Source organism: Capsicum annuum, chromosome 10 (genome assembly GCF_002878395.1).
Source record: "Capsicum annuum cultivar UCD-10X-F1 chromosome 10, UCD10Xv1.1, whole genome shotgun sequence".
NCBI classification, from domain to species: Eukaryota; Viridiplantae; Streptophyta; class Magnoliopsida; order Solanales; family Solanaceae; genus Capsicum; species Capsicum annuum.
The window spans coordinates 7861862-7874997 of record NC_061120.1 but is presented as its reverse complement, the minus strand read 5'-3'; positions in this window follow the sequence as shown (position 1 = coordinate 7874997).

Genomic DNA, 13136 nt, shown 5'->3' with positions numbered 1-13136 from the left:
TATTTGTGGAAGTGAGGCATTACAACCTTTGATATTTAGACTCTGAAATCCTTGATTTGAAGGTAACATATTTCCTGTTTCATCAAAGAAAACTTGTGAGTTTAAAAACATGGTGGCTGGTTTGAGGGTTTAGCTTTTGCGGCAATCGCTCTTGCCCCTGTCACATTTAATCTTGCTTTCAACCATTAGCATATGTCATTGACTTACTGCATTATTGATCCGAACTCAGATTATTAAGAGTGACTCTAATACAAACACAGTATTTCTGCTTTGTCATGCTTCTCAGATAAACCCTTTGAACCTTGGTGTTTTCATGGGGTTCCAGGACTTGTCTGTTGACAAAATTTCCTGCATGTTTTATTTTGGCTCATAATTATGTCTCTTTTATGTGCTGGTCTTTCTTTCTTGCTTTGTACAATTAAAGAAGCTGGTAGTCAGTTTTGAATTCTTTTCTCACTTATTTTAACAGAGACTTGACTCAAAGACAAGAAACGCAAAAAAAATGACAATTTTTGTTTGAATAATTGACTCAAGAAAGATAAAATAAAAATAAAGAGAAGAAATAAAAGACAATGAATGTCCCCTTTTGAAATAAAGAAACGAAAAATTCATCTAAAAATGAGAGTCAACACTAATGATTATGCCATGCATTTTGTATTAAGCAGCTTGATCTTTTCATCCAACTTTCTACCCATTGTTGTTGAGTTAATGGACTTGAAACTCAGTTGCTTCCTTAGGTCAATTGCAATTAACAACCCATTCGACTAGTGGCGCCTTGAAGGGTTTTCGCCAACAAGCTTCTCTCATTTTCTTTTCCTCAGCTCACCATTGTCTTATGGTGTCTGTAAGGGTTTTCCACAAATGAGACTCTCTTATCTTCATTTTCCTTAACTCACAGTCGTCTTACGGTGCTCGTGAGAGTTTTTATCGATAAGACTCTCTCATTTTTATCTCTCTCAACTTACCATCATCTTACGATGCCCATAAAGGTTTTTACCAATAAGACTCTCTCATTTTTATTTCTGTCCTGATTTTTTATGCTGAGGAAGACAAGTAGTTCTCAAATGTATCATCATATCCCTTGCATGCTTAGCCTTAACATCCTCAAAGATTGATCTGAAGGTCTTTCTTTGGTTGTAACTTGACTTTTGGATAGGGTTAGAAAGAAAGGATGGCATGGGGCCCAAACGATACTTGAAGTGGGGTAGGACTTACAAATTTTGGAATCGACTCAAACAATAAAGATTAAATCATGCCCCAGTTTCTTTTGACCAAGTGACTCTAAATTGTTTATTTGGTTGGATTGAACCCAGAGTAGGGCAGCCTTCGTATCTCACCCCCGAGAGAGGAGAATCAGGTCACGTGTAGTTCTGGCAGCTTATTGTTTTTTTGTTTAATGCTGACTTGTTCTTTTTTTTTAACTCTTTTTTCTTTGTGATTTTTATGACTCTAATTTCTTGACGCACTTTTCTTCCTTCGTGGACACATTTTACTCTTTTTTTTTTGAAACTTTCTGACTCTATTCTCTTGCTCAATACTTTTCTTTTGAGCTTTGTTGGCTTTATCTTAATTCCAAAAGAGAGGTATCAAAGAAAATAACACTAAGGCACAAATGGGGTAAAGAAAGGATGACACAATGTTTGGATAGAAGAATAAAATGTCTTCGTCATATCAATCCTTGAAAATACTAGTACATAGCATGCAATGTGAAAGTACACGATCAACATCACTTATGACATGTTTTACAACACTAACTTGCTCTGAGCATGTGTGTCACCACTTTTTCTATACTTGTCGAACATAGAACTCCACCTTTGTTGTACATCCCTAACATTGAATGACTCATGCTTTCGTGGAGTTGATTTTTGTTCTGATCCTCGGGAGCACACATCCGCCATTTGACCTAATTTAGCTAGGTTTTTCAATTGATAACCAATTTATTCTTGTGATTCTCAAAATAATTTCTTTAATTTTCAAAGAAGGCATGAACTTGTCAACAAATGTCTCAGTACTCTACCTATTTTCTCAGATGCTCTCTTTTTCTAACTTTAACCCTCTGATTTCATGTTTATGCTTAAACTAGATTTTAAGATCTGATTGAAAATTCTGCTAACATGTCATATCACTAGAATCAACATAAAATGCACTATGTGAAGAAAATAAACAAACAACATATATTTGAACACAAAGGAAAAAAGAGACACTCTATTTAATTGAAATAAAAGATAGAGGGTTCGAACATAAACGACAAAGGGACAAAACAAGATAAATCCCGAACTACAACTCTGAAATACTTCGGAAAATAGAAAAGAAAATAAAACAAACTACCAGACCTCTTCCTAATAGGGAGAGGGGTGACTTCTCAATTGCTCAGCCTGACAACTTAACCACTGGTTTGCCTATCAACATGATTGGAGCTTCCCTCACTGTCAATGTTCTGCACTATAATTGATCCATCTTGAATCATCTTTTCAATTTCTCTTTTCAAATCTCGACAATCTTCAATACTATGACCCTAAGCATCAGAATGATACACACATCGTACATTAGGATCAAAATTTCTTAAACGCCGATTAGGAGTGTGCCCAAGGAGAGGAGTAATTATGCCCCTCTGTCTCAATCTCTGGAATAAATTGGCATAGGATTCCCCATTAAGAGTGAAATTATCCTTTTTCTTCCTCATCTTTGCGAACTCTAGCCTCGGATGAAACTTAGATTTAGAGGATCCAAGGAGTTTCATTCCACTTCCTCAATGTCCTTTCAATTTCTTAATAAGAAGATGGATGGGTACACAATTGTGCATTATTCAAAGGACATTGAGGAAGTGGAATAAAACTCCTTGGATTTTAAAAAGAGGAACCTTGTTGCAGATGAGTAAGTGGATTTGATAGGCTAGAGATTGAGGCTGACAGTATTGGTGAGTTGGACCTCTTAAACTCTGCTTTGGTCCTGGCACGACAATAAGTGTGTTTTCCTTCTTCTTTCCTTTAGTTTCCCTTGATTGATTGCAATATTGTCCTAAATGTTTCACAGAATCATGTTGTCCACCAAACTCCTCAAATTTTGATGTCTCAAAGCTTGGAGGAAGGTTAACACTTGACAACATTGCCCAACTTTTGTATAAAACATCTTCATAGCCTACAAGTCCTAAGGAACTTTTCATATCATTTTCTACACTCTCAATTTCCTGAATCTTTGTTTCATCCATGATGTCATTCTCTATATCCTTGTTAGACACAACTAACCGTTCCTTAGATTTGGTGTGATATGGAGGACCAGTCAGGAAGCCACAAACCAACCAATTTAAACTAACTGAACAAGAGGAAACAAATATGTTAGAGTTCAACATTTTTTCTTCAAAACCTTTTTTCTTTTAGAAAAGATCACTGAACCCAAGAAGGGCGCCTACGTATCTCACCCCCAAAAGGGGAGAATCAGGTGTGCGTAGTTCGTGAAGTCTTGCCAAAATGATCAATTAAACTCTTTTTCTATTCCTTGAAACTTTAAGAAAAGAAAATAACAATTTGTCAAAAGAATTGATGAAAATCTTTTTGAATTTTCAGCTTTAACATCCCTATACAAAATGAAATCTATGATTACCAAAGAAATTTTTTTTTCTTTTTTTTGTGGTTTTCAATTTTGAATTTCATATGAAAATGAAACTTGAACCTATTAAAGGAAAATCTTTTTGCAGTTTTCTTTTAAAGATGTATATGAAAACCTTACTCTAAATAAAGAGTGAAGAAAATCTTTTTAGATTTTTCAAATAAGATTCCCGAACCAATAATAGGCTGCCTACGTATCTCACTCCCGAGAGAGGAGAATCAGGGGTGTGTGGTTCATCCTGATTGGACAATTAAGGATTAAAACAAACTAACACTTGACTAGAAAGACACGATTATAGACAGACAATGAAAGTAAAATCTTTTTGGGTTTTTAATTAGAAACTAACTCCAACAACTATGAAAGAAAAAATCTTTTTGATATTTTCATTATATAAAAATGTACAAAGCTCCTATTGAAAGGAAATTTTTTTTTTTTTGGATTTTTCGAATTGTGAATACTTACTAAAGAAATAAAAGGGAAAAAATTTTAACGTTTTTAATTTTTGGGGAAATGAGTGCAAAAAGTAAAAAAATATTTTGAATTGTGAAAAACAAAAGCCATAAAGAACCCTAAAAACTACCAAATATTTTTTTTTCCACTCTTTTTTTCTTTCTTATTTTCAACAATTTCTTGCCTACACATTTTGCTTCTAACTCATGCTTTTGCCCAAATCAGTCTGTCAAATGACCTCGTTACCCTCATGCAACATTTAACACGTAGGGATGTCTTAGAGGTGAGTTTCCTACAAAGGACCAAGTGGGTCATGCTAGGTCTCAATATGATGCAGATAAGCATAACCTAAAGGCTGACCTACGCTGGGGTTCACTAACAAGGCTGTTCGGGGGAGCGTATGGTCGATAGTGGTTGCTTTAGCTTTCCACCCACTCCGTACCAACCAACGGCTCCCCCTCCTAAGATAAGGGTGACTCAACTAGAGGTCGTGTACACACCGTGTACTACGGACTTGTTGCAGAAAGAATGACTCGGGTTATGCACATGATGCCAGATATAAAGTGGTAACACATAGATAAAAACTATAAACAAAGAGAACGCAAACACTCAATAATGAAAAAAATAATAACATAAAACAACACAAACAGCGTCTATACACCCATAGTGCCAAACTAAGCCAATGCAACTCCAAAAAAATAATTTCAAATTCTGAAATTATCCCCAGTTGAGTCGCCAGAGCTGTCACACCCCTTTTTTAACCACAAAAGATAGTGATTTTAAGTTCGAAAGGGTTTTTATTATTAAGGTGACAAAAGATTAAAAATTAGTTTCGAAAAAGGATTATTTACATTTTTTATTCAGAGTCGCCACTTGACGTAATCTGGTGTGCCAAGTCACCTTTGAAAGATCCTTTTCAAAACAGTTTGACTCTAAAAACTGATCTGCGAACAGAGATTCCGGTTAAGGAATTCTGTTGACCGAGGGGAATGTGTTAGACACCCCTCTGTCTCGTGTTTCGACCACGGTTGCTTGGTGGAGCGTATCGGCTAATTTTGATACTACGAATGTATAAACCACATAGAGCACGCAAAACAATCAATCAAGTAAAACAAAGTAAAACAATCCAAAATTTAGTGTCCAGTCCAATTATACAGTCCAAAATAAAATAGGAAAATATAAACCTACGCTAACCTACACTAGTCCTAAACTACGCTCTGATGTTTACCCGATGCCTCGGGACTTGATCACGAGCCTCCTTTGCGTACATGATACGTCGGGGCATTCCCCGGTAAATAAGTACAAATGACCTCGGGGCATTCCCCGGCTAAATGAATACACTTGAATTAAATACGATAAACTAGAAAACATTCAACACACACATTTAAACATTCAACGCATTCAACAAACACATCACTCCTAAATTTTTCCTACCTGAACCTAAACATTTTTGCCTACCCAATTCGACCTATCATGATACTATCGAATTTATAAACTTAATATTGATTCCGAATTAAGCAAAATAACAACAACAAACTAACATTAATCTAAATTCACACTTTTTATCAAATGCTCAATTACGTCCCAAATCCATCCTCAACATAATTAAACTAATTCAATCCGAAATCCACTAATCAAGTTTTCACATCCAAATCAAAACATCAACCAACATGCAACGAAGATTCAAACAATGCACCATATTCCATCAACAGTGAAATAAAATGAGGAAAAGAGTAGAAATGGACCTCAATGATGATTTTATTCCAAATATCAGTCAATCGAGAAGACGAATCCGCATGCCGAAGAACCTCGATTCGAACCTCAACAACGAACCAACAGAAAATTCCCAACTCGACTGACCAACCCAAAATATAGCGAACCCCAAAATAATTTTGCACTAATGAGACCGATATAGAAAATAAATGTTCGGAACCTCGATGCTATTGACCCGTTAGTACCCTCGTCGTTTTTCTCAATTACGGGTGATGGAGATGAATTGAACTTGCTGATTTACTTGTTTTCCGACAGATACCGGCCATTTTCCGGCGAATATCACTGGAATCAGACCGCAACAGGTCGGTTTCAGTTGATTTGGGACTGATTTTACTAATTCCGGCTAGTTCTCGCCAATTTCAATGGGTTACCCAATGAGTTTTTGCTATTTTTCGGTGGAGAAAAGGTCATCGAAATAGTAACATGATGGGGACTGTTGTTTCTCTCCTCTCTCTCTCGCGCGCGTCTCAGCTTCTCCCCTGCCTCCGATCTCTCTCTCTCCAATTTTACGATCTCTTTCTGATTTCATGATCTCTCTCCGATCTCTGTATGTGCGTGTGAGCTTCAATGGAGTGTGTCAATCTGGTAGAGAAGAAAAGGAGAATCGGGTCTCTGTGTATGTATTCTTTTCTCCAAAAATGGAAATTGAGTGTGAGTGATGTGTATTAATGTCCGTGACTGTTTCCCAGTGAGCTATGAGTGTCCGATTTCGTCTATGGAAGAAAGATGGTGTCTACGAGTATGGTTGTTATTGTGTGTTGATGTGTGGGACACGTGAGTAGGGTGAGGGGTAGGGGTAGGGTCGGTGAGGGTAGGTAGTTAGCATGATTAAAACAAGATAAAATTTGTTATAGATTTATTAAGGGTTGTTAATTATTTTTTTTTGTATTTTTGTGGGGTATAATCACATGGATGAGGGTGTGTGGTAATGTGAGCTAAAAATGGATAAAATTGGACTTCGGGAAGGACAAAATTAGGGGTCTACGGGGGGTTGGGGTGGGGGGAGGGGGCATAGAGGCTTAAAACTTATACTTTGTCGAAAAAATGTCCTCAAGAAAAACAACATTAAGGTGAAAAACACAGCTGTGTTTGTTTAATCCAACTTCCCAACAAAAGTAAAATTTCCATTATTAACATTATAGCTATGCTATGATCTGCTTTGGTTTATGTGTTCATTATTGGGTTATCAATTAAGGTCAAGTTAGGTAGTAGCTCATATTGGGTGCTATGTTGCATCTCTTAATTTAGGTTGTGACACTAGTAGAGTCACAAACTTCAAATGTATTTTCATGTTCAAATATAATTTTAATTTTTAAATATTTTTTCAATTTTTTTCTTCTTTCTAGGAATTTTCATCATTTTGCGATCTTGGTGATTGAATTCACAAACTTAGAGTTTGAAGCAGAGGATGCTTACTATAGAACAACCACTGCTTGTCATATTCTTTTCAATCTTATTTCAATTAAAGATTACTTTATTTTCATTCATCTTGTCCAAACGGCTACTCAATTTTTAGAATGTTTTCCACAATACATTTCCACCATTAATTAATTAATGCACACATCCTTATAAGAAACTTACTACTTTATGTAGGTATAATATATAAACAAACATGAAAACTTGACCTCAGCTGGCAAGTAAGCACTCCAACTTTGAGAGCGTATATCTACACATGATCTTGACTTGGTCTCAATGACACTAAACACTTCAACCCGTCTCCGCTATGTCTCATGGACACTAGAAGCTAATGTGACATATAAATTTTGAAGGTGCCAAGATGATCACTTTATCAGTTGGTGTGTTCAACCAACATAGTGAAGATGAATTGAGGTGTCTGATGTGCATCCTCAAAATTGAAGTGCTTACTTGTCAATTAAGGTCAAATTAAAGTGCTTGTTTATAATATATACTACGCCTTTTGTAATTACTTACCTTAGTTTCATGATGTTATTAAAGTGGCTAAATAATCAAGGCTAGTTATTAAAACCACAATCATGTTTGGGCCCATTTCACGGAATTCTATCTGAGTTGGTGACTTGGTGCTTGGGCCGGGCTCTTTAGTTGCATTGAGTGATTGGGCCCTCTTTAGGCCCATTTTCTGCTCTTCCCAGTGCTTTTTATTCTTCTCCAAATTCATTTTCAAGCTCTCTGTAATTCACTATCATTTTTCCGGCAACACTCAATTGCAAATAATGTATTAGAAGAAATATACATGAATGAGGAGGTAGATTTGGGAGTTTGAAGTTTATAATTCTGAATTCTAGTCATCTTGAAGTGCTAAGCTCTAACTAGGGGTGTACATAGGTCGGGTTGGTTTGATTTTTAATTAAAAAAAAAAAAAATCAATTATATCGGCTTATTAAAACTATAAATCAAATCAAACCAACATAAAATTAATTTTTTAAGGTTTAAATTTTTAGTCAGTTCTTTCGAATTTTTTTTTATAATCATTAGTTTTTACAATTATATTATATTGTGATTGAATACTAGATCAAATATGTTTTGAAGACTAGATCAAATATGTTTTCACTCATGTGCTAATCAAAAACCACAATTATGAAAACATGAAGAGCGGAAAACTCTCTTGAAACTAAAAAGTAAGATGAAGAGTGAAAAGTTTAAGTTTTAAGTTTATATTGGGTTTTGGATCATTTAATTAAAAATTAATGGACAAATATAACAACTTAAAGACCCAAATCTGAATATATATGTACATCTACTTTCAAAATATTGAAAATTACTAAAACTAGTTGAAAAAATATTTAAAAAGTATCTATAATTAATATTTTATGTATAAAAAGTTAAAAAGTATCTATAATTAATATTTTATGTATAAAAAGTTGATTATATATATATACGATGTCGGTTTGATTCGGGTTCGGTTTGACTTTTTTTTGTTAACACCAAACTAAATCAAGAATGATAGGGTTTTTTTTTTCTAACGCCAAACAAATCAAACCAAATCATAAATCATTTTTTTTTCGTGATTTGATTTGATTCGTCGGTTCAGTTTGACTTGACGGTTTGGTCGGTACACCCCTAGTTCTAACTAAGAGCATGTATGTGTTGTTTGATATATTTTTTATACAAAATTTCGATCAAAACTACTGAATATCTTTTACTCTACTGTCTCTGTGCATGATCTTAGTTATTGAATTCGGTATTCGGGTTTTAAATTTAATGAGATAAACTTTTAAAACTTTCAATTACTGATTTCATTGTAATACATATATAGACACCTTCATTGGCAATTAAACACCCGAACTTTGAAATACACTTCGAAACATGTTTATTTGGTTTAAGTCAGCCTCGTAAACAATCTAACTTTGAGAATACATATCTAGAATGCATCCCAGTTAAGGTGTCTGTACGTGCAGTATTTCAAAGTTCATTAAGGTATTCGTGAGATGCTCATGTATCAAGTTGAAGTGTGTAAATGGTCATAACGAAAATTGAGGTGTTCAACTATCAGTGAGGTCAAATTAAAATGTTCATTCATGTGGAGGTTAGAGGATTCAGATCTAATATTTATTGAGATTTTAGCAGATTTTGACGAACCCATAACTAAAAAGCTACATTATCCACAAATAGCATATGAACTCACTCCCAAGTTTTAGTTCCCAATAATATATTATTCTACAAATAGCAAAACTCCTTTTATAGATTCCACCAAATTAAACAAGCTTGTTCCCTTGTGGTCAACAAATAACATGCATGCATGATGCAATAAAAAGAAATAGTTAGTGACGTTGTAATTTTAACATCATGTAGTTGCTAATTAATAATTAAATATATTCAGAATTTATAATTTATATAAATTACTATGTCGACTCTCAAATAAAAATTGAAAATTGACGTAAGCACATGATGTCATAGGATGATGATTGCAAATTGGTTTTCTATCAAAGAGCTGATATTAGTGATAGGTTGTAAGATACATTTTCTTGTGTAAGTATATATGGTCAAAAATGATTTATGTATGTATAGAGAGGCCAAGCTACACTTGGGATAGGGTTCATCTGAATCTCTTTTAATGAAAAATTATATTATATATATATGATTAAAATTATTTTTATGCATATATAATAGATGTCGAACCCCCTTCGGTTAGTTTGTATGTTCACTTGTAAATCTTTTTAATAAAAATACTGACTCTGCTACTGTACGTATACAATAATAATTAACATCGCTTGGATAAATTTTATTTGTCTACATATATAGTCAAAATTTCCTTCACTATTTTTGGAGTCTTGTAGGAGTAGGACCTACTGTTTACTAAATCAACCCAAACATTAAAATAACAACGTTATATTCTAATATAATGGGTTTGGAGAGAGTAGAATATATGTCGTTCATATCATTACTTGAGAGATGAAGTAGAGAGGTTGTTTTTAATAAATTTTTGAGTTGGGATCAAATAACATAGAAAAAGATAATGTAAGAAAAGACATAATATAAGAATAAAAAATAAAAGATAGTAACAAAATAACAGACAATAACAGAAACAAAATTATCACTAAATAATATCACCAACAATCTAATTAAAATCATAAACAGCACCTGATAACTCCAAAAATAAGATAGTACCCATGAACCGCTATAACTAAACATTGAAAAATTTATAAATATTTTTTCTGAAAAATAATATATCCCAAGAAATTAAACACATTTTAGAATCTTATAACTTATGCTTATCATTAAAAGATGTTTGATAGACATGACAACATCTAAATATGTTAAATATAATTTAGGATTAGTATAACATTTGAACATGTCATTAATGCTTATGAACAGTTCCACTTACAAAAGTAAGGTTGATGATTAGTGTGATATTCAGATACGCTATCAATTATTATGAGCAGTTTTCTCACAAAAGTATGGTTCTTGAGCAATATAACATTCCGATATGTCATTATGAGTTATGAATAGTCTTGACATTGGATATGTCACAGATAGATATGTTATGAGCTATATAAATATGTTTTGGGAGAATTATTCAACACTGAGCGTATACATATTTAAAAAATTTAAATTTCACAAATACGTGCCATCGTAAAAATATATTTTTTTGTAATGTTGGATGAATTTAATCTAAAAGACTCAGTAAGTGGATCTACACATAAAGAGATAAGTCCCTTACCTTGACAAGGTTTGGAGCAGCCCTCCCAACTGGATTAGCTGTTGGGCATTATTATCTTTTCTTTAAAAAAATAAGCCATCACCTCAGGTTATGGTGCCTTTGGTAAGGGGGGTTAGGCTTGACTCCTACCATGTCTATTAAGGGGGGACATGAATCTTAACCCAAATTAACATATTTCATCTCTAAAAGATCCACAAAGAAGAGTGAGGAAGCCTATACAATTTAGTCTTCTTCTCTGTCAAAGCATATATACGTCAACTTACAAATTAAAGAAATTACAGTTTTCATATTTTCTCCTCATAAGGTAATTGTCGCTGTTTAGTTGAATTAAACCTTTGATCTCTTGAGAAAGAAATTTTCAAGAGTAGAAAAAGGTTTCATTTCCACTAGTAGAGGTTATTTTAGCAAAATAATTTATTGCCATATTAGCTTTTCGGTAGTAATAGTTGAAATTGACATTTGCATTTCTAACACTATATTAGTATCATGGATGATCTTTTTCAGATTGAAATAATCAGTAATCTTGTTTTTCAGCATGTTAACGATCACCATCAAATTCATTTTTATGACGAAGCTATTAAGAATTATTAGCTCAAGTGATGTGTGTCAGTTATAAGAAACTCACGTAAAAACTTTACACTATTTTGATAATTTACTTGGCATGATCATTATATGATTTCAGATTGTATGATTTCATAAAGTATGATTTTATATGTGCATTTTTTTTATATAATCCTTACTTATGGCTTTTAACTACATGTACTCTCAGTTGGATATTTCTCATTTATGAAGTTCCAGTTTAGTCTCTTTCTCAACTTATGATACAAATATGATTTTAGTTATTTAATCTTATTCCTTCATACTGATCACCACATTCAAACATACTGATCATATACTTTTTCTGCCTATATTTTTCATGTGATGGAGATATGAGTGATCGTTCTCAGGCTCGTGGCTTGAGAGTAGCAGTTAATAGTGTTAGGATCGATTAGTTCACACACACTAAATCTATAGAGAGGATGAAGAAAATTTAGAGAGAGTTCTTGAGGAGAGAGAGAGGTAATTTTGTGGTAACACCCGTGGATAACCTCCACGGCGGACAGACTATTTATATTAATGACTTGGAGTATGTACAACCTAACAAATAGTTCAGTAGCTAATAAGTCCTCCTCATTAGTTGTTTCGCTCCTTATTTCAGTCTTTTCAATATTTTAGTGTTCGATTTAAATGGGGACTTGTCCCAACAACTCATTCTTTTAGTAGAGGCTTTTAGACATAGTGTATTTAATTGTAATAGATTTGTCTTTGCATTTTATTTTATTATGATTTTAGTTTATAGCTTCACCTTTAATTTTTCTATATTATGCTTAGATATGCTATGCCGAGAATTAGTTTGATATCCCTTATGATTCTAAATACCACGTGTTGTTCAGGGTGTAGACTCGAATCCTGACACCCTACATACGACTTTTAGTAAAATATGATAACCTTAGTAACTCTTATAGAAACATTTTTTTCTACTAATAAAATTTCAAAAATATTTTTAAACATTTTTTTCTACTAATAAAATTTCAAAAATATTTTTACGTGATTAATATTATTTAACTTAATTAAATCAGCATAATAACAATGGGTCACATAAAAAATATTCGAAAGAGTTGTTAAGTGTAATACATACACAATAGATCAACAGTGATCACAAATAATACAAACAGTCAAATGTAGTTTAACAATATAATTGGTTCATTTGAACTAAAATTGTAACAATTAGAAAATATGGACTCATACTTTAACAATGTATTCGATTCGATATTAAGAATTTTAAATTAAATTCATAAAATTTAAATCATGAATTCACTACTAAATATAAAATAAATATTAATATGGTCCATGATTTAAATTAAAAGTCTAGTTTCATCTCACTCCCAAGTCAAATTTATATAACTTATTAGACAAATCATAATAATAGATTGATGCCGCTTGTATAAAATCAAAACTTGACCGTGAGGTCTTGAATTGACTGTTTACTTTAAGTTTGAATTAATCAAAGTTTATCTGATTAAGATTCCTTTAGTATATCGTTAAAAGATTGTGGTAGAGTGGTAAATACTCCTCTATTCTTAATCAATAATCTTGGATTTAAGCCCCTCAGATAGAGTCATCTTTG